Source organism: Glandiceps talaboti, chromosome 6, assembly GCF_964340395.1.
Source record: "Glandiceps talaboti chromosome 6, keGlaTala1.1, whole genome shotgun sequence".
Classification (NCBI taxonomy): domain Eukaryota; kingdom Metazoa; phylum Hemichordata; class Enteropneusta; family Spengelidae; genus Glandiceps; species Glandiceps talaboti.
In genome coordinates, this window is record NC_135554.1 from 20,507,057 (window position 1) to 20,530,881 (window position 23,825).

A 23,825-nucleotide genomic window follows, 5' to 3' on the forward strand; every position below is an offset into this window, starting at 1 on the left:
TCAATGAAATATAAGTTGGCGATATGGTTACATCTTATGAAATTTGTTTTTCGTTGCTATAGTAGAGGTACCATATATACATTGTCAATCTGTACGTTTATATATCATTATATGTGAAGTAGTACTGTGAAAGTATTACATAAAGGAACGAGAGCTTTTAACAAACAACACGTTATTTGTGAGAATTCGAACGTTGTCCGCACCTTAAACATTGCGTAATGTGTCTGTGCGTGTGATATTTATAGGCGACATCGACAAATTATCTGTTTGACAGTGTGTGTATGTTGCGGGTATATGTGGCGGGGTGGGGGTGGGGGTGGGGTACAATAAATCATAGCCAAGACGCTGAATCAAAAGATTTAATACAAAGAAAGAATTCGGAAAATTAGCATTGCGAGCTGACGTTGGAGATTTGTTATCTGATAGACTAAAGGAAACACTGCAAGGTTGGTTATATTTTGTCGCAAAAAAGAGTCATTTTCACTAATTGTGTACTGATCGTACAACCTGTCTAAAGTAGAGTTGTAAACATTGGCAATCTGTCTTAGAGTAAGTCTGCTGTCTGTACACACGGTGAGGCATTCTGGGAAACCAATAATACGACAAGCTCTCTATAAACAATATCCTCAGCATTGTTTGGCAAAGAGTAAAACGAGAGTAGGAGCTCATCACTTTGCTTGTTTCCCATAATGCCTCGTTCCAGAGTACAGAATGCCTTTTCTATGCCAGATTTGCTAATATAAATATGTTTCAGATAGGATAAATGGTGCAAGGTTGGTGAGAACTCGGACCACAATAGAAAACTTATGGTGAACATAATTTTCTTGAGTTGCCTATTAAAGCACATAGATATAAAGTCTAGCTGCTAGACCTCGGATGTTCTTCCGATACATGACCGAACGTGGCTATCGAGGATGGAACATCGGAGTTCGGGCTAGCCCTCAAGCCCTTGTAGCTGTATGCAAGATAAATCAAATCAAATTGATTATGGGTCCGCACTCAAAAATCGTCGCCCTCAACACATGAGCACATGCTAATTCCTGGGAAAGCTGGGAAAGGGTTTGTTACGAGGAATCCAATAAAAAGAAGATGAGGAGGAAAAGGAGACGCAGAGAAACATGGAGAAGATGATTTTTTATTTGTTTACTTTTTCGACCGACCGACCGACCGATCGACCGACCGACCCATAGTTTTCTAAGAAAAAGTAATGAGAAACCTTTTTTATTTAAAAAAGGGGGTCCCCCTAAACACGTGGATGTGCAAGAGGGGTGATTGTTGGATTGATTTGCGAATGAATGATTCAGGATCTCTCATCATAAATCAATGAATACATAATTGCAGGCATGCCTGTATTACTAACGTTTGAGGTCAAGAATTTAATTGTATTAATTACTTTTGAGATTAAATAATGTTTATGTAAGATAGGACATCCTACGATTAACAGTCAAAGTTTACCTGTTGGTTTCTTGTTACTTGCATATTACTTATACAACAATTCTGTGTAACAACGGATCGTGTTTGCGGTCGATTCTGCCAAATCACGACAATAACATTCATGAAATTTGTAATTAGGGTCTGAGGTCATTTCGAGGTGCTACTCTGAGACAAATCATCATATGATGATGATGACTACGGTGATATGCATCTACACGGTATATGTTTTTTTTTTATCATCGCGATCTTGGTACATAGTCTTTGAGCGCCCTCATTGTCCAGTGTCTATGATTAGTCTCCTTTCGTTTTTCATGTTTTTATCGTTTACGTCATTTACTTTATACTCCCACAATTCCTTGCAACAGACACTTATCATGGCCGCCTACAGGAGACAGTCTTAGAGGAAAAGGTTTATTCTAATCAAAGCCCGTTTCGTAGCGATATAGTGGCATCTTTTATTAGTGTTCGGTATCTGTAGGTATCGAACGAATTAAGCGGTCGCTCTCTTGAGGGGATAGATAGATTTCAAATGTTACCGAAGGTAGTAATTTTATCCCGAAGCTGAAGTCATCGAAACTCTGAATTTTCTGGATTTTGTCCCGAGTTGAACGCCAGTTAGCAGGCCAAGGTCTCACAATTTTTTACATACTTTATGTTCATGGAAAAGTTTCTCGATTTGAAGCGTTCGCTCTCTGAGAAAACAAAGGTAAGATCACAATTCTAAGTTTTATTGTGCACGATTTGTAAACATGCCATCGGAACAAAGGGGAGCAATGTGATCTGTGTCCATCGAGTTTTTAAACCCGTTGCACTTGTGGTTTATCCAATATGCCATTCGACCGGCTCAGACTCCAAACATATCGTATAGATTTCTCAACACAATATCTCAATATCTGACTAGACTTTGCTTATCTTTGTGAAGTGGTAATAAGCCATTGCAGTCCGTGTCTGTGAGTAAATTATAGTCTCCGACTGTCAGAAGTATAATCCATTGACTTTGAGTTGCCTCTTGATACTGTTAGTGTTACTGTTACGTATAGTAGTGAAATGTAAATAACTTGACGATCAGGATGTCGGGCAGGTTCCCATGTCAAGTTACCGCCCTCCATACTACTATACGATGTTAGATATGTCCTTGAAAGTTACCATACCGGCAACTTGGCATGCGCATTGTGGTCTAGTTGCTGAATCATAGTCACGGACGTCTTTTACTGTGTAATTCATTCATGAGTCATTATATATACATTGTTATAGTTTACGGAGAATTTCCTCTGGAGAGACTGGAATGAACCTCATATGAAAGGAAGGGTGTCATATGGTGATATGTAGGCAATTAATCAAGTCTTCGTAACATCTGTGGAGTATTTGAGGGAGGAGGGAAGGGAGGAGGTGTCTCCAACCTTGATGTTTTAGATAGTTTATATGGTGTTTACTTTGTAATATAGTCTTTTGTACATTGAATACAAAGGCCTGTGTTTGTTCACTGGTATAATGTACATGGGTATATAGGTACTCACTACTATCAAAGACACTGTCTCTGGTACTATGGAATGTGTGTCCTCTAATAACAGAAATGTTGTTGTTGTGGGCCACATTCATTAAATAAAGAAGTGTTTCCTTGTTAGTCACAATATAGTTCACTCAAGGAATAAGGGAACGTCAAATATTACTTTGTCAAAAAATTGCATAAAACCAACTTAGAAATAGAAGACTCACGGCTGTGGATAAATTTTTTCTTCATATAATTAGCACCAGTCAGTGAAAAATCAAACCCCAGTGAAAAGATTTCATAGGATTTCTTTTCATCTTGTACTTAGAATAGTAAAAATAGGATTATAGCAAACACTTGGATTCTATTTTCGGTCTAAAATTGAAGCCCTTGAAAGTGAAGTTTATACATCAGATACATTATTTCCTTTCTCGGGTAAAGATACATAGTACACAAAAGCACTGTTTCTTGCATGGAGCGAGAATCTTGGTCATTGTAAAACTTGCAGATTTCAACATGTCTTCATTTGTGTACTCTCTTAGTGTGTGTTTGCTCACTGTCTCAATACTCCAGACTAAATAAAATAGAGTCTGCCATCAAAATGGAAATCAGGCTGAATTATCAAATGTGAAGTCTGTGTATCAGCATGATCAGTGTGCCATCTAAGCCAATTTGATGTGCCACTGATGCACAGTAATATCTTGTGGCCCACCCAAAATTTGATAATCCTCAATCTGAGGGGTAACTCACAAAAACCCACAATCTATCATTTTGACCCACATCATAAACGCTTGTCATTCAATTTTAGGGTACACTATCGTAGTAGAGTTGGAAATTTGAGTTTTGATTGCATGAAATGTGATTAGAATACAACATCAGCATGAGCTAAGTTTGTAATACTTCCCCAGTTGTGTATTGCTGTATTTGCCACCATGATTCATGTACGCAGGATTCTATACAGACCAAACAGAACTAACAATTGTATCCTGCACATACAATTTTCTGACTAAGGCAGGAATAATTTGAAAAAGTATTCAACCAAAAAAGGAATAAACGTAACACGCTCTTTGCTAGCTCAAATTGTTCATTCAATTTTGTCAATTTATTAAAATGGAAAAATCAGACACTTCAACTCGATCTGTCTACCTAGTAGTGATTGATTACTGGATTCCTGATCTTTCCCTAGATTCACGTTTTTGCAGATCTTTGGGTTAGTGTGATTTAATCTATTCAACATCTGTAATACTGACGTAGAAAACTGGCTATGAACCTCTGACCAGGTTTCACTCCAATAAATATGCTTCCTCAATAGCATGAATAAGAAAATATTGAGACTCGGAAGATGTGAAGACTGAACAAACAGATGAAATATGCTGTGAATTTTTTAGACCTGCCGAACATAAGAATTAGGCTTCACTCATACCATAGACTGGTATTTAACGTTTTCACAGTTCTGAAAATGTTGATAGCAATATTTGTGTTTCTAATCTGAAAGAAAAAGTAAAAAAAAAATGATATAAAAACTTGTGAATTAGAATATTTAAAAAAAAATTTTACTTTGAAAAAATTGGTCAATTGCAGAAATATTGAACACATTTAAAAAGAGATAACAAGAAAATAACTATGACATGCATGTGTGTACATAAAAATGCAAGTTGACCTAAGGTTAAACTGTACAAAGAAACATAGGTTTATTGTATGCAAAATAAGTATACAGACTATACACATCTATACAAGTGTAAGCTCTAACACTAAAAAGCTTTTGAACTAACAATGTGTGAATGAAACTGGAAAGTAGAGATTCAATTTTGGAAGACTCCAAATTGTAATGTGATAAGTGACATGCATGAATAAAAGATATCAAAAACAGTCTCAAATGACAACATCTACTCAGAATCCCCAAATTTTTTACACACTCTGAGAGTGGAAATTTTCATTTTATGAACCTCGAGTCCATGAAATTTTATTCTTGTATATAATGGACTTTTTTTTCGCTTGAGTGTCATATTGAATGAAGTGAGCTAACATTTCACAAAGGCACTATCTTATTCATATAATTTTAAAGGGCTTGAGGGGGTTGGAAATTGTAAGGGTTGAAAAAAAGTGTTACATTATCAGCATAGTTTTATCTTGTGTAAAATGTCTTGGCATACAAAATACACAATCCTAAATGGTAGATCTAAGCAAAAATATTCATTTATCTTTTGCTCCCATTTTCTTTCCTGAAATCTCGTTCATTTGAAGTCAAAAAAATTGTAAAAAGTTGTTCTTCAGTGTATTTCCCATCTCTTCATAAAATCAGGATAGCCACAAGCGTTTGTAAATATGCTGGTAATAAATCAATTTAATTTAGAACTATAAATAATATACAATATAGTAATAAGGTTGTGGGGTTTTGTATACGTATACATGTGTGAAATAGTAAGGTAATTAATTGATGTTTTTCTTGTACATGTACTAACAAAATGTGAAGGACACTTTTATAGAAAATATAACTCTTGGCTGTTTTAGTTTTTAGTCTCTTCCTGTGTGTGTTTAGTGTTTAGTTCCTTCTTCTTGTTTACATCAAATGTAGTGGTGTTTAACCTGGGCCAAAACATGGTAAAATATTATATCCAAGGTCCAAAAATGTTGTTTTTTTGTATTAGCCAAATGTGTATATACTGTGATATACATTTTTTTGTACACTATAGCTGTTGACTGTCTAAGTGTACATGTATGTTTTGTTCCTTCTTGACGTAAAGTTTAGTTGTGTTTAACCTCAGCCTTAAGAAAAAAAACAAAGTCACATAAAATGTCCACAGTCCAAAGAAGTACAAAGTACATCTTAAATGCTGATGTTTTTGGAATCACCCTTTTCTTAGAGCCAAAATCCTCACAGTGTGGTCAGCCTTAAGCCATTACTTCTATTGAGTTGTAATAAGGATCTAAAGCAACACAGCGGCCCTTTACTTCCTCAACTCCCTGAGGAGCATACAATCCATTGCAGCTTCTATAAGCGTATAGGATTAAAGCATTCACATTGCAACCTCTATCCTACCAGGTCCCCCAATTATACAGCTGGGTTGACTGAGGCACAGTGGTGGTTCAAATCTTGCTCAAGGACTTTAACCGTTCAGAAAGAAATGGCAGCGATGGGGTTGTGGTTGTGAAGAAGTTGTAAAATGGAATACTATTTGTGAACATTGTACTGAGTGATTCATGGAGTACTGTTTTTTATATCTTTATTGGAAATTCATTCTCACACAAATATAAAACCTACCCTGCCACACATTGGTATTTTTACCTTCCATACTATGTAAGGTTATAATTTAGGGATGATAGTCTGCATGTGTGCGTGCGTGTGTCTGTCTGTCTGTCTCTGTGTCTGTCTGTCTGTCTGTCTGTCTGTCTGTCAATTTCTCAAAAACGGCTGGCTCAATTCAAACAAAATTTTGTGCATATATTCTTCAGGAAAATGGCTAGAATTGATTAGGTTTTGGTAACCATCCATGAATATTAATTTAAATGATCTATTTGCATAATTAATGTTTTTCAGTAATTAGGCTATATTTCAAGAATGCATGCTTCAAATTCAATATAATTTAATAGCGCATTGATGATAACAAAGTGCATGTGTCGTATAAAGTTTGATAATATAGCTTTTAATTTGAATGACTCATTTGCATAATTAATGTTTTTCAGTAATTAAGCTAAATCTTAAGAATGCATTTTTCAAATACAATATAATTTACTACACACATCAACCATAGCGAAGTGCACAGCTTCTGAACAGCTTTGTGATGCAGCTTTTAGTTTTAATGACTCATTTGCATCATTAAAAATTGCAGTAATTAGACTATATCTTAAAAATGCACTTCAAATTCAATTAAATTTGGTACATACTTCAAACATGACTAATAGCATATGTTCTATTGCATTCCAACAATTATTGTGTGTAGGCACAAAAATCTAAAGACTTTGCGCTTATGAAAGGCATTCAGTTTAAAATGTGGTTAGAAGTGAAGTGAAAAGTTTGATCAGAATTTTCTGAATTCATTTCATTAAAATACAAATGTAGTCGGATTTTAGGATTAAAATTTGGGTATGAAAAACTGTTGTCTTGCAGAGCTGTAGGAAAAAGTTGATCTACTGCAAAAGTATGATCCTGTGTAATCCTTATGAATCCACTGATAAAGGCCTACAAAAAAAAATTGTTTGGTGCCGGTTACCCAATTGCTGGCCCTACACTTATTTTTACGTATATTCAAGAAAACAATAATGAAATCACAATAATTGTGAAGTATCACAAGAAATAATGGATGCCAGAAATGACATCAAGTTAAAAAGACAATATAAAACTGTTCTTCCAATCTGTAATGGCTGTACATCTGATGAGACGAAACCAAAAACACAGATATCACATGGAAAATAACAGAAAATATAACTACTCATGTACCTGAACTAGACACTCGCATATGAAAAAAAGTATATATATATATATATATAAAACAAAATAAAAAATCTACCTACCCCACCTACTAAGTATTCTAAAATTGAGTATAATTGGAACCACACAAATTTTTTGTTAGGCTTAAGATAACAGTAATGCAAGAACCTGCGGTTGAAACCCTGGCCTTTGATAATAATATATTTGATAGTCTCTATAAAGTTCTCAATTTGAAATGTACACCCACAGCAGCTGTAAGTTTTGGCACTTTAAAAAAGTATTTTGTTTGACGTGGCAGATTTTACCTCGTTGATATTCTACAGATGTACAATGTACATGTTGGATCGTTTATTACTTCAAAGTGATATGTTTAGGAAATACATAGTCTTGACTATCAATGACCAGGGTATACATGGAAGTGTTGATTTGTAATAATATTAATTTGAACTCTGATCTAAATTCCAAATCGTAACCACAGTGAACAAGGAAATATAGCGAGTAATTTTTGAGTTCATGTAAATTATTAGGAAAAGATGAGTATCCAGGTATCCTTATATATTGATTCCCAAATTTATTCTTTGCTCAATCAAGGAAAATATGAGTGACCTAAGGGGCCTTGTCACTATTAGTCAAAGACTGGTTGTGACAAAACCCTCAGGGTGTATTTTCTAGCTGATTGAGGGAAAATGTTTGGAATAATGTGACCATATCTGTACAAGATTAATTTTGACATAAAAACAGAATTGTAAAAGCAATTGAAACTTTGATTCTTTGATGAATATTCTGAGCACGGCAATACTAATACTGTAGACATGTAGAAATAAGAAAATGAAATTCCAATCTTATGTTTTCCATTTGAACGCATACAGCTCTGTTTATGTTTGGTACACATTGACCAGCGTTACACTGGTATTTTACTCCCTTTAGGCTTTAGAAGTGAACATTTTCCATGAAGTCTGTGGATAAATTTTTAATGAGTAAAACTATCATGGTTGTAGCTACTGTGGGTGTAAGATGAGAGATCAGATAACTAGTGCAACCAATCTCTATGGTTTGATGAGAAAACATGAGAAAACATTGACAAGGTACATTGTAGTTTACTGAGAGGAGAGTTAATTATTCATAGAATCTACCATAATACTGAATTATAGAAAACTGTTCTTTACTTTAGTAGTTACATGTATGCTATCATTAGTCCCTGCCGGACGAAGTCCGGGACGGGGACTTATGGATTGGGTTCCGTCGTCTGTCCGTGCGTCCGTCCATCCGTCCGTCCGCAGCCATTTCTTGGAGATGCCTGGACCAATTTTTTTCAAACTTGGTACAGGGGCAACATACAATGGCATACATATGCACGTCAATTTGTTTCATGATACGATCCAATATGGCCACCTAGCAGCCATTTTGTTTGCTAATTTTCCCTGTCTAAAGCCATAACTCAGACATGCTTGAACAGATCTCATTCAAAGTTGGTATTTGGACAGTGTTCTATGGCATATATGTGCATATTCATTGTTGTCATGATACGATCCAATATGGCCGCCTGGCAGCCATTTTGTTTGTGAATTTTCATGTCCAAAGCCATAACTCAGACATGCTTGAACAGATCTCATTCAAAGTTGGTATTAGGACAGTGTTCTATGACATACATGTTCATATCCATTTTCATTGTGATACGATCCAATATGGCTGCCTGGCAGCCATTTTGTTTGTGAATTTTCCATGTCCAAAGCCATAACTCAGACATGCTTGAACAGATCTCATTCAAAGTTGGTATTAGGACAGTGTTCTATGACATACATGTGCATATACATTTTCATCGTGATATGATCCCCCATACCCGACCAATCCTTTATTGTTGTAGGCATGTTCCATGTCCAACAAGCAGACACAACATATCTAAGTCTGTTTGATTTAGGTTCACAAGTGTTGTTGCGTGATCAGAGTAGTGATAATTCCTTAAAACCCAATCATAGTGGGGACTATGTCATTCTCAATGACTTGTTTTGTCACAGGATGTGTTTTGGAAAGTTTGCTTTTGCTTGGAATCGTAATTTGGTGGGATGGATGGTAGTAGCAATATCAGTTTTGTGGATAAGCACAATTATCGATTTTACACAATCAAACCAAGTTTGTATATTGGTATTAGCTCCCAAAAATGGTATGTGACCTACATGTCTATACTGTCTACTAAGATGGAGACAGACAGACAGACAGACAGACAGACAGACAGACAGACAGACAGACAGACAGACAGACAGACAGACAGATGCATGCATGCAAGCATACATGTATACAAATGTACAAATGCATGCAGATATATGACAAACTCTGGCAAGACTTGTCAACCCCCCCCCCCCCCAAGAATAATGGATTGCAGCCTGAAGTACAACCACCTATATATAAATAAATGGTGACAACTGAAGCTTTAATTGAACATGCAATGATTTATTGTTTTCATTATATAAATGTAATATACTCAAACACATGCTAACATTTTAAAATGTGATGACTCATTTGTCATATGCATGTTTATTCAGACTTTGTCGTGGTAATTTTTCATACTGAAATGATATGATCATTACAGTACATTTGTATGAAATTATGTAGCACATAGTCTGTGATAGTGTGGGGGATATAATTTTGATAGTGTGAGGAGGGGATGTTTTTGATAGTGTGGGGAGGGGATATGCCTTTGAGAGTGTGGGAGGGGATGTCTGATAGTGTGGGGAGGGGATATGCCTTTGAGAGTGTGGGGAGGGGATGTCTGATAATGTGGGGAGGGGATACATGTATGTCTTTGATAGGAAGGATGGGGTTATGTTGCAAATGCTGAGAATAGGTGTAGTTCCCCACAATAGTTTCATAATCAACATAAATTATGCATTGTATTTAAATCTACAATTGACACTTTAAAATGTATCCGTAATAAATATTAATTCTCATAGAATGTTTTAATTTCAAAGGCCAGGGTTTTAATCCCAGGTTTTTGGATTAGTGTTATTTTATATTCATTGACACTGTGAGGATTAGATAGAATTACTGTATCTTTTATCTTTTGTTTCAGGCCAACTTCTCCTATAGCCATGCTAGATGACTGTTTTTACTCCTAAACTTTCATCCTAATCCAAACTGGAATGTTTTGGGGTGGGGGTGTGAGGCAATGAAAAATCACCCATTTTGAGAATGGTGTTATCACACACTGCACCTCAATTTTACATTTCATTTGACATACCGCATACATTACCAGTGCATATACATGTATCATGTCTTGCTCCGAGTACATGTACATATCTATGGAACAACATACATGTACCTTATATACATAACCCGACCTTGTTCTAGGTGAACTGACCCCAGGATAATGCATGTTATATTATTACAGCTGTGTCATATGCACTCTGATTGCCTTGTCATCATCTCCATGATATCACCAATGATGTCATGGTACATACATGTAGTTTGGTCAGAATTTTCATTGCAGTACCTAGGCAAGTCATGAAAAGCACACCTTGTGTCTTTTGGTTGACAAGATCCCCTGATGACAGCATGTAACAGGAAAATGTAATCGAATCTAGGTTAAGAAATATTATATACATCATATATAATGTTAATAAATTTAGGAAATATTTGACCAGGACTTGAATTCAGCAGTAGTCCGTGACATAGTCACTACTACTACTACTACTACTACTACTACTACTACTAGTACCAAACATCATATCTGCAGACTGCCAAATTTATGAGATGTTAGCCTGACCAATGGAAATCAATCAACAATTGTACATGTAGCTGAAATAGTTCACTTGGCTTAATCTGACTACCAGTGTTCATGTAGAAGTTAATTTATTATCAGTAGAGAGGAAGTATGTGTAAAAGTCAGACTTCATACTAGAAAGAAGTTGTCCAATCATTGCTGGCAATGAGATTGTATTTATCCATTGGTGAACACAAGTGACTGACTTTTCCCAGCTTACATTTTGTACATAGGATATTTCAAGATTGTAACTCATTGTAACTCTTGAGTTTTTTTGTTCTCAACTGTTTTAACTAGAAAGGATTGCTAGCTCCATCAATAGTACCATCAACAGTACTACAATGTTTCAACCCCTAAGGCATATTACAGTAAAGAAAGTGTTATTTTTAATGAGTTGGCTGTCTGAATCTGGCTGACAGTATACTACAGCAGAAATACCGAAGGGTCGCCGAAAGTCTGTGTGTAGCAGACACATTTTAATTTTTCTGTTCCCCAAGAATGATTTACACAGATCAGAAACAGGCTTCCCACAGACCCCTCATCACAAACACAGACAATACCATTAGACCCCAACTGATACACAGACACACAGACAACTTCCTTGGAACAAAGAAGTTATTTAATGTCATCACATTGCAGGCTCAGATTTTGGCACGTACAAATTGATGATAGCAAGAATTTGAGTTTGTTTGCATGGTTCCTCATGGCGACACGTATGTGCACATACATGTACAGTGCCTGCTTGTTGACAGGAGTGTGGTGTTGTTTATATTTGTAATGACTGGTCTGTGGGAAGCCTGTTTCTTATCTATCTAAATTGTTCTTGGGGAACATAAAATGTGTATGATACACAGTCTTTCAGCGACCCTTTGATATTTCAGCTGTATCATTCAAAGTTAGTCATAAACTGAAATGTTAATAACCCCGATTGAAATGACCCATGTCCATGGGAGTCAAACTTTTAAAGCTTTATTCTTAGAAAAGAAAATTATTTTCTAAAAACAGAACTAGAGTACATTTCTACGACTGATTACCTTTCATATCCATCATGTATGAATCAACGCAGAAAGAGTTTTCCTGTCTACTGGCAATGTTAGTCAAATCCATATATGTATGATGTAAGATTAAAAGAAGCAATCTTCGGAAACCCTTGGGCTTAGACATTTCAATATTGGGAAAGAAGAACAAGAAAGTACACTAATGTCAGTACATTGGAAATGTCATAGCTGCAATAATTGTAGCGTTAGTTGTGATTGTGAGGGTTTTTTCTTCTGTTTTTCTGATTTTTTTTTGTTCCGATGTTTAATTGGAAGCAAATGCTACAATTCCTATGATGTTAATGCAAGTAGACAGAAGTGAAGCAGATCTGAATCACCAAGTTGTGTGGATTTTTCTGCTAAATTACGCTTTACCTGTCAAAAAAATCTGATATTTCTTTAATTCCAACATTAATTACGGAGCCTTCAAGACCCAAGAAATGTTCAGAGGTACCCCAATCCCATCAACATCTGCAAAAGTAGAAATGCATGCAGCATTTTGAAATCAGTAGTATGCTGAATCTCGCTCATGTTTTCAGCATTATTTGAGTTGGCCGGCCCAGCAGGAATTGTACCATTTGTTTCCAGTTAAACATCGGAACAAAAAAAGCACACACACAAAAAAAAAACAGAAGAAAAACCCCTCAAAATCACAACAAATGGTACAATTATTGCAGCTTGAAATGTCAGTGAAGTGAACAAAGGGGTGGAGTTGGCGGGGAAAAAGTACAAGCAGGTGTTACTAGAGGGTCAGTGACATGACACGCCATACAGCATACATGTATGTTGAGACTGTCAACTTCCTGGTCAAGATCCCATCTGTCTAGAGCTTCAGTACATAAAGCTCTAATTGTAACCACTTTTTCATAAACTTTGTCCTTATATTCATGGAAGAGTACAAGCAGAGGGTCATTGACATGATATGACGTACATGGTACAGCATATGTTGAGACTCAACCCTCTGGCCTAGATCCTATTGTCTAGAACCCCCCCCCCCCACCACCACCACCACCACCACCACCTCATGTAACTGTAACCACCTTTCCATAAACTTTGTTCTTATGTTCATGGAAAAGACTGTTGTTACTCAAGGATCAGTGACACGACATGCATAACATACAAGTACAGTAGGACTTAGATTGTATAGCTTTCTGGCCTAGAGATCCTGTCAGTTTAGAGCCCTTCGGGTCGTCTGTAAAATACAACATGTCATGTCACAACTACCAGTTACCATTACCTGAAAGGAGTTAGCCAATGCATAAGGGCACCCTATCCAAGTGTAACTTATACTCTAGAGCGCCAGTAGCTCAGAGTGGAGCGATTTTTTAACCCTGTGATCAAACCCTATCACAGACTGAAAGATTTGTGGTCACATATACACCTTTTATACCCGACTACTGAATGCTAAACAGGATTGACAATAGCAATGAACATTTCAATTTCTTAACCTCATGGGTATTCTACACATTTACTATTTGTTGAAGAATTAATTACAGTTGGTCCAGGCCAATTTAATTTGTACTTTACATGAATTCAGAGTTACTCAGTAGATAGTGTATATTGTCCAACGACAAAAAAATATTGAGACATAGCAAACAGATACTGGGGTTTACATTTCTTTTTCATAATGCAATACTTAGGTTCATTTGTAACTATAGATAGACATAAATTTGAGATATGTAATTATGTGTTACTTGTTTTCCCTTGTCACCCAAGTAGTATGTATAGAAGTGTCTTCTCAATTTAGTCAGTAATTGATAAAGAAGTCTGTCCTCTCTTTTTTAAATAGAATTGTGAGATGTGTAATTATGGTATGTGTTACTACATTTCCCAAGCCACCCTAGTTATTATACATGCATATACAGTTTACATGTACTAGTCCGTAATCGATTACAATATAAGCTATATTTAGAATTTTTTTTTGATAAATGTTAGTTTTGAAAAAAGGAAAGTAGCTAAATAAATGCTCTAAGTTTTTAAATTCTGTATGTAAAACGTATGAGGTGTCAAACTATGTTATGACTCTCCAGAACTCAGTCATAGAAATGTCTGTATTTCTTGAAGTGGCATTCCCTGTAACACTGTTTTTAGGATGGCCAAAATTTTGATAGGACAAAGAAACCATTTCATAATCTTTGAACTGTAAGATTTGAAATTGTCTGTGACATAAATGTGTCGTAACCATTCGGATTATATGATACATGTACATGTAGGTCATTTTATGGCCTTGTCTAGATTGTAATCTTTTCCTATTTTCTAGAAGCCTTAAATCCCTACTTTCCTGTTTTAAACTACAATACCGGAAATGAAATGCCAGTGTTTCAAGGATAGGTATATAACCATTTTCAGTTGAGTTTGTATATTGTATTTTTGGTTACATATAGTATTGTACAATTTGCTATTCTACATGTATAATGTATGTATTTATTGATGAGTAATGTCTGTGTATACTGCAATTTTAGTACAACAACAGTTGACAAAATGTGAATTTTTTTCATGTGTCATATACCTGTAGTTTATTCTCAGGGTAGGTTAGCTAATTCCTGTTTTTCCCAAATTGTATTTTATGTGTAGATACCCCCCCCCCCCTCCCCCATCCACCTCCACCACCACCACCACCACCACCACCACCACCACCACATGTAGGAACAGGATGTTATGAAAATACTTTATTTATATCATGGTTGACTCATTCTATTTCACAACAACACATTTCTATGTCTGTGTATATCAAACTAAATGCCACGCTTTTGAACAGAAAATACAGGATCGTCGATTTCCATCACGGCAACACAACATACTGTAAAATTGGAAATTTTCACTAAAAGACTCAGTTTCAAAAATGCCAAAAATAAGTAGTTGGACTAAAATGCCTTCTTGCATATGAACACAATGTACCAGTCTGGTAATTAGAGAAAATTGGTCTTTGAGAACTAGCTGAAAACTGTAAAATTATATCACAAAATTTTGTAGTAGTGAAAATATCAAGGTTTACAGTATCTATATCTACATTGTAGGTAACTCAGTCATGATTTGTTAGTCCCCGCCGGACGAAGTCCGTGACGGGGACTTATGGATTGGGTTCCGTCTGTCCGTCCGTCCGTCCGTCCGCAGCTGTTTCTTGGAGATGCCTGGACCAATTATTTTCAAACTTGGTACAGGGGCAACATACAATGGCATACATATGCACATCAATTTGTTTCATGATACGATCCAATATGGCCGCCTAGCAGCCATTTTGTTTGCAAATTTTCCCTGTCTAAAGCCATAACTCAGATATGCTTGAACAGATCTCATTCAAAGTTGGTATTAGGACAGTGTTCTATAGCATATATGTGCATATTCATTGTTCTCATGATACGATCCAATATGGCTGCCTGGTAGCCATTTTGTTTGCGATTTTTCTATGTCCAAAGCCATAACTCAGACATGCTTGAACAGATCTCATTCAAAGTTGGTATTAGGACAGTGTTCTATGACATACATGTGCATATTCATTGTTGTTGTGATACGATCCAATATGGCCACCTGGCAGCCATTTTGTTTGTGAATTTTCCATGTCCAAAGTCATAACTCAGACATGCTTGAAAAGATCTCATTCAAAGTTGGTATTAGGACAGTGTTCTATAACATACATGTGCATATCCATTTTCGTCGTGGTACGATCCAATATGGCTGCCTGGCAGCCATTTTGTTTGTGAATTTTCCAGACATGCTTGAACAGATCTCATTCAAAGTTGATATTAGGACAGTGTTCTATGACATACATGTGCATATTCATTGTTGTTATGATACGATCCAATATGGCCGCCTGGCAGCCATTTTGTTTGCGATTTTTCTATGTCCAAAGCCATAACTCAGACATGCTTGAACAGATCACATTCAAAGTTGGTATTAGGACAGTGTTCTATGACATACATGTGCATATACATTTTCATCGTGATATGATCCCCCATACCCGACCAATCCTTTATTGTTGTAGGCATGTTCATGTCCAACAAGCAGACACAACATATCTAAGTCTGTTTGATTTAGGTTCACAAGTGTTGTTGCGTGATCAGAGTAGTGATAATTCCTTAAAACCCAATCATAACGGGGACTATGTCATTCTCAATGACTTGTTAATATACCAAACTTAAGCCATGTTTTTGAACAGAATGCTGGATTTATACATCATGACAACAAGTGTTCTGAATGCATCAAAAATTCAGAATTGCTTATTTACTTTCTGTAGTTTTCTTAAAATTGTGTTTATCTACAGTTATATTATTTTGCGTATACTATTGTCTTCATTCAGCAAGAAAATAATCTTGGCTAGTATTTTGACACCCCCTTCCCTCTCATATTTGACTTGACTGGATGTAAAAAATGTTGGGAAAAAATAACAAATTATATACCTGCAGAGTATGTACATTTTGCACATTTGTATAATAACTTGACTGAATTATGTGGGTTTCCACTTTGAAATGGAGAAATCATTTTGAAGATCATTGTGCGTAAACTTGCAGAGAGAATAGCAATGCAATTATGTATATATAAATCAAAGTTAACCAGAAGTGCCACATAATTGAGGAAATATTTCATATATATCATGAATGGAAATGCAAATTTAATATATGGTAATACCTAGCCATGACTCAAAGCCCATATTCCTATTACAACAGATGAAATTAATATTTTTTTGGAGACTCATATTTAACATATTCTGTGTGATATAAATTTTAGAAAATACATTCCCCTACAGAGTATTCTACAGTAGGTGTGAAGTAATTACATAAAATTGTCAGTATAAAATTTCAAATGAGATCATTATATTTCCTGTATAAAAACCACAAAGGATATATATATTTATAATCATGTGATGTTGGGTCAAAAGTTCAACTGTGTCTTTCTTATCATATTCAGATCAATTACAGATGGGGTGACATTTCCTTTTGTTTGTCAGATTTCCTCAAGATCATAATGTGTCTGAAAATCTTAATGTCAAAGCTTCATGCTACATGTTACTTCAGCTTGGACGGAAAAGCTTGTCTTTCTTGGAAACTGGCATTGTTCTCATACATGTACATGTACTTCTAGGGAGTGAATAAAGTGTTGTGTGTATTAGAATCCCCAAGCTCAGAGAGAAAAGTAAACAGTCATTTGTTCTGCATGTGATCTGCCTTCTGAATAGTGTTCATTCATACTTTACATTAGGAGTCCTTTACTTCCATTTGGCATGATCTGAATGAGTTGGGGGGGGGGGGGGGGGGGGGGGGCTATAGCATTGTTTCCATCCATCTGTTTGTTTATTTTTTTGTCTATCTGCCTGTCTGTCTGTCTGTCTGTCTGTCTGTCTGTCTGTTTGTCTGCCTGCCTCTCAGTCTATCTATCTATCTGTGGCTATCTCTGTCCATTTGTCTGACTGCCTGTGTCTGTTCATCCATCCATCCATCCACCTGTCTGGCTCTGCCTGCTTGCTTGTCTGTCTCTGTCTGTCTATCTGTGGCTATCTATGTCCACCCATCCATCCACGTCAGTCTGTTTGTCTGTCTGTCTGTCTGTCTGTCTGGCTATCTGTGGCTATCTGTGTCCATTTGTCTGTCTGCCTGTCTGTTCATCCATCCATCCACCCACCTGTCTGTCTGTCTGTCTGTCTGTCTTTGCCTGCTTCCCTGTCTGTCTGCGTACATTTATAGTTTGTGTAGTCAGTTTCTCTGAAATGTAGATTTCTTTTTTCTCCTATATGTTGCATTCATAGAGTGATAGTCTAAGCTGTGTGACATATTTTATTTGTGTGTTTATTGTTTACCGTCAGTCTCTGCCTTAAACTGAACACCTGTATTTGCTTACATGTATTGCCAAGTGTTTGATAGTATAGCTGATATCTATTGGGTTTGAATCTGAAGATGGTGAAAGAGATCTTCAGATTCAAAATGAATGGATAGCCACTAGACTAAATACATGTATACATGTAGTTGAGGGCATACCATATACATGCACATGTAATAGCATATTTTCAGAGAAGCCTTTGTCCATATCTGAAAATTTAGCATTTCAATAAAACCATAGAAACATACTTGTTAGTCCCCGCGGACGAAGTCCGGAACGGGGACTTATGGATTGGGTTCCGTCTGTCCGTCCGTCCGTCCGTCCGTCCGTCCTTCCGTCCGTCCGTCCGTCCGCAGCCGTTTCTTGGAGATGCCTGTACCGATTTTTTTCAAACTTGGTACAGGGGCAACATGCTATGGCATACATATGCACGTCAATTTGTTTTATGATACGATCCAATATGGCCACCTAGCAGCCATTTTGTTTGCAAATTTTCCCTGTCTAAAGCCATAACTCAGACATGCTCACACAGATCTCATTCAGAGTTGGTATTAGGACAGTGTTCTATGGCATATATGTGCATATTCATTGTTGTCATGATACGATCCAATATGGCCGCCTGGCAGCCATTTTGTTTGTGAATTTTCATGTCCAAAGCCATAACTTAGACATGCTTGAACAGATCTCATTTAAAGTTGGTATTAGGACAGTGTTCTATGACATACATGTGCATATCCATTTTCATTGTGATACAATCCAATATGGCTGCCTGGCAGCCATTTTGTTTGCAAATTTTCCATGTCCAAAGCCATAACTCAGACATGCTTGAACAGATCTCATTCAAAGTTGGTATTAGGACAGTGTTCTATGACATACATGTGCATATCCATTTTCATTGTGATACGATCCAATATGGCTGCCTGGCAGCCATTTTGTTTGCAAATTTTCCATGTCCAAAGCCATAACTCAGACATGCTTGAACAGATCTCATTCTAAGCTGGTATTAGGACAGTGTTCTATGACATACATGTGCATATCCATTTTCGTCATGATACGATCCAATATGGCTGCCTGGCAGCCATTTTGTTTGTGAATTTTCCATGTCCAAAGCCATAACTCAGACATGCTTGAACAGATCTCATTCAGAGTTGGTATTAGGACAGTGTTCTATGACATACATTTGCATATCCATTTTCATATTGATATGATCCCCCATACCCGAACAATCCTTTCTTGTTGTAGGCATGTTCCATGTCCGACAAGCAGACACAACATATCTAAGTCTGTTTGATTTAGGTTCACAAGTGTTGTTGCGTGATCAGAGTAGTGCTAATTCCTTAAAACCCAATCATAGCGGGGACTATGTCATTCTCAATGGCTTGTCTTGTATATTAATCAGTATGTCATAGGGAGAACAGGGTGTCTTTTTATAAAACTGGTGAAATAGGTAAATCGTGAAAATATCTGAAATCTCCAGCACATTTCATTGAAGATTCGCCTAAACAAATATATTACATGTATATGTACATTTGATAAGGTTTACTTTCTCCATTAAAAGGAAAAGCTCAGAGGCGAATTTGAAGTTGAGTAAAATATTATCACACTTGTGTCTGGATATCTCTAATGAAAGACAACATTTGTTGTTGTAGGGTCAAAATGATAAAAAAGTAGGTTTCTTGTGAGTCACCACCTATTCAGGGATAGGGACACCAAACTTTGATGGATCACACACAAGAGATTTCTCCGCATCAGTGGCACATTGAATTAGCTTAGAGGGCTCACTGCTCAAGGAAGACTTCCTTGTGTGTTGACAAAGCTGTTATACGTACATCATATGTAAGTTATTAGATAAAACAAGTGAAGGATCAATAGAATTCACTGTAGCTAGGAGTGTGCTTGTAATAATCTAGTAACAAAAATATTGATGTGTTGAACTTTGACCAAAGTTGAACTCACTCCATATATCTGTACATAAGTGATGTACCTGTTCTATCTATATAAGATAATGTGCGAGGTCAGCAAAACAGCTGATGCATGTATGAACATGTTAAATGATAGTGTGTTATGTGTACATCAAGATGACAAATACTAGTACTTTAAATATACCAAACCAGTTAAAAACTGTCTGTGATGTCACGATCACCTTGATAGATGTGTGACTGTTTCAGTGTTTGCTGAAAACAACACATTTAGCTTCTCATTGAATAACTAATATATATGCAGGAATCCATAACTGATAATCTTTTTAATTGATGATACATGTAAAATATACAGAAATATATGATGAACTTTTATCAGACTATATAATGTTACTGAGTTGCATGCTCGATATGTATGTTAGTGTAGACTGGCAAACCATGTATGTAGATGTATAGATGTACCCAATGTAGTCAAACCTTGATCTGTATAAATGTACCATAGTCAAACCTTAGTCCGTGTACAGAGATGTCCTCACCTAGACCATCATCACAGTCTTGCTTTTGGCCCTTGTGAATATTGTCATTGGAATACATTGTTTAGTGTTCTACTCTATAGGGAAGATGTCTAATAAATGACAACAATATTATAGTCTAGATGACAATATGGTATCAAATCATCTCTGACCTGGACCCTGAGATATTGAGATCTGATGAAGGATAGCACTAGGCTGCTGCAATATTAGCCTGTCTACTGACTGAATCTGTGACTCCACTACACTCTGACATTCACTATAAATTGTCTACTGACTGAATATGTGACTCCACTGCACTCATTCACTATAGCCTGTCTACTGACTAAATCTGTGACTCCACTACACTCATTCACTATAGCCTACATTTGTATCTACTGGTTGATCTGTGACACCGCTATGGTTATAGTGATTGAGTGTAGTGATGATGTTACGGATTCAGCCAGTAGACAGTTTACTGTAGTATTAGCCTGTCTACTCGGGGTGAAGAGATATCATGGGTGGTGTGAAGAGATGATTCAATATCATGGGTGGGGTGAAGAAATGATTTGATATCACAGGTAGAGTGAAGAAATGATTTGATATCACAGGTGGGGGTGAAGAGATGATTCAATATCATGGGTGGTGTTGAAGAGATGATTCGATATCATGGGTGGGGTGAAGAGGTGATTCAATGATTCGATATTATGGGTAGGATGAAGAAAGATTCAATGCCATTGGTAAATCTGATTCAATACCTTGGGTGGGGTGAAGAGATGATTACATAGATACCAAAGGTAGATCTAGGCTACCTTTTATTGGCTAAATGTGCAGCTTGCTGCAAATGGGGAATGAGTGTGATATAGATACAAACGCAGCCAGCAGACAGGTAATACTGCAATGTTATCGCAAGGCTTGGAATGTGTAAGATCTACTCATTTGTCCAGTGAAACAACTTGATTGTAAAGGTATTATGTTTTACGATTTGTTTATGTATTTGCAACTATAAATAGAAACCAAAAGCTGTCAAATTGCTAATTTTAGATCTTAGATTGGAATAATACTTCACTGCCATTTCCTTTAATCCACATGAGCAAATCAGAAGCTATTTACGAACATATATTGTTTGATATGATTAGTGAGAGAATGAGACTTGTGGGACTGGAGAATAAAATGTACTACACTGGCTAGTGAAATGAGTAACAGGATGTCTGGCAGGCTGTGGCAGTCAAACCCAGAGAACCCTTCAAATTCCTAGTGTATGTTAGCTGGAAATATATTAGGACAGTTCAATTGGATGGGCAGACCTAAGATGAACCAAAACAGAGTTTGAAGGAGCAAGAAAGTTTATTCAACTTTGACCTTTGACATCTACAGACAGTCCAGTCATGTTTATAGGATAGTAGTACAGTAGAGGAAAGACATGGGTCGGAAGGACATGGCATGGGTCTTTTTTTGTCATACATTTATGTCAGCATACACTGTATCAGAAATATAATGTACAACTTAGAATACAAGTCTTACCAGATAACTTCATGTACAGACTATAGTGATTCCAGTGTGTTTGAATTAAAAATATGAAAAATATATATTTTAAAAAAAAAAAACATGTTTACAAATTTTGATTAATTTCATAATAGTATATGTATTTCTCATAGTATTAGTAATACATATAATTGCTTTTTCTAACACAGAGGTAGCATTTCCCCAACCATTGAGTTGACATTGCATATTATGACACCGATTATTTTATGTGAGAGTATATCAAATTTGTAATGATTTATTCTGAATAGTTCTATATCGTTTAATGTGCTCATGGTTGAGTAGGGAAAGCAGTTTGAAAGCAAGTGAGGAATCTTACAAGTACAGCAGTCATCAAAATAAAAAAAGAATTGGTCAGATTTGAATGTACATTGTACTTTGGTTACTCGGCTAGATACTGCAATTTACAACTTCCAGGAAAATCAGAAGATGAATGAAATTTGATGCATGGTGACATAAGTTGGGGATTTCTATATATATTTGTACATGTAATATGATAGTTACATATACAATACACATAAATTCTTGGAAATATTTGCCAAATTGTTGTTATAATGGGAAATTGAGTAGCACATTGACATTTACAACTGTGGCACCCTTAGCTTCGACAAGCTGAAACAGACAAAAACTAAATTATCTTGGCATGTAGCAGGTTATGATGGGTGATAATTGTGCCTTGGTTATGTGAATATATAATAATCACCCTGTAATGTACATGTAATCGTGATAATTTACAGGTTTGTAAACACTGGAAGTCCCCAGAAATGTTGACTGGAAGTTTATACAAATGAAACACTGCATGGGTCTGGCAGTAGCCTGAACAAATAATCCACTCTGAGTGTAATCATATCAATGTCAACTGATCGATTAATGTCAACATGCCATAATAGTAATTTTAGTTTATGTCTCGGATTGTTGAAAGTGATATTACCAGAGAATGATAGGCTGCTTATCTAAACTACTACACTGGTAATCCAGCCTTCCTTTTACTAAAGATAGATGCAAACTATTAAAATCTATTGTTCTTCAATGTGGTAGATTACTACACAAGTGGGCGCTGTGCGATTCTAATCACCCTGTGTGTGATCAATATGGTGTAAACATTGGAAGACCAAAACAGCACTGCAAGATCATGGAACTCTGAAAAAACTAGTTTTCAGAGACGCCTTCCTACTGAGACTATAATTAAACTAACATCCATTCAATACATGTAGCTTATCACTGGTGTATCAACATGTTGTGACAATAGTTTTAGCGTGTGTCTCTCTTAGAAAACCAAAGGCTCAACTACCAGGGTAATATATGTGTTTAAAGTGTACATTTGAATGAATTTTGACTAGGGTGCTTGAGGTACATTTAGTACTATTTGTAATCTGAGTTAGTGAAAGTTTATCCAGACATGAAGTAAACAAAGCCAGAACTCCATATCCATCCAAGTTAAAAGGGTAAAGGTCATTGTGTAAGCGGCAATGAATGTATTTGTTAAACATGTCAAGTCCCACAAGAATAGCTTATAGCTGAGAATCTATTCCATCTTATTCTTTATTGTAGTACAGGGCAGCATGGATTTCATGTGTATGCATTGTTACGTTACATACATAGATATATCAGATTATATTGTCTTTAGAGCCAACACTTTAAATGGCTGTGAGGAGGGGTTCTAGCTGTGATCATGGAGGTATATACATACCACCATGCTGTGATATATGGTACATTGGTATGGGGAGGGGGGGGGGATTCTGAAGGTGGATCAAACTCTTGTAAATCTGCAGTCACATGTTTTGAAGTGAGGAGAAGAGTGGCCAAACTCTTGTACCTTGTAGTCATGTTAATGTGAGGGGAGGGGATCAAACTCTAGTGTGCATTTGTGAATGTCATGGTTAGGGTACATTGTAGTC

At 36.4% G+C, this 23,825-nt stretch overlaps 1 protein-coding gene across 1 annotated transcript in view; it reads left to right on the forward strand.

Annotated features, from left to right (window-relative positions):
* The first annotated feature begins 1,802 nt into the window (after positions 1-1,802).
* Positions 1,803-23,825, forward strand: part of LOC144436289 (uncharacterized) — a 37,681-nt gene continuing 15,658 nt past the window's right edge. Inside the window, exon 1 of the mRNA XM_078125037.1 lies at positions 1,803-2,140. The gene's annotated coding sequence lies outside the window, so the exon portion shown is untranslated. The remainder of the gene's footprint in view (positions 2,141-23,825) is intronic.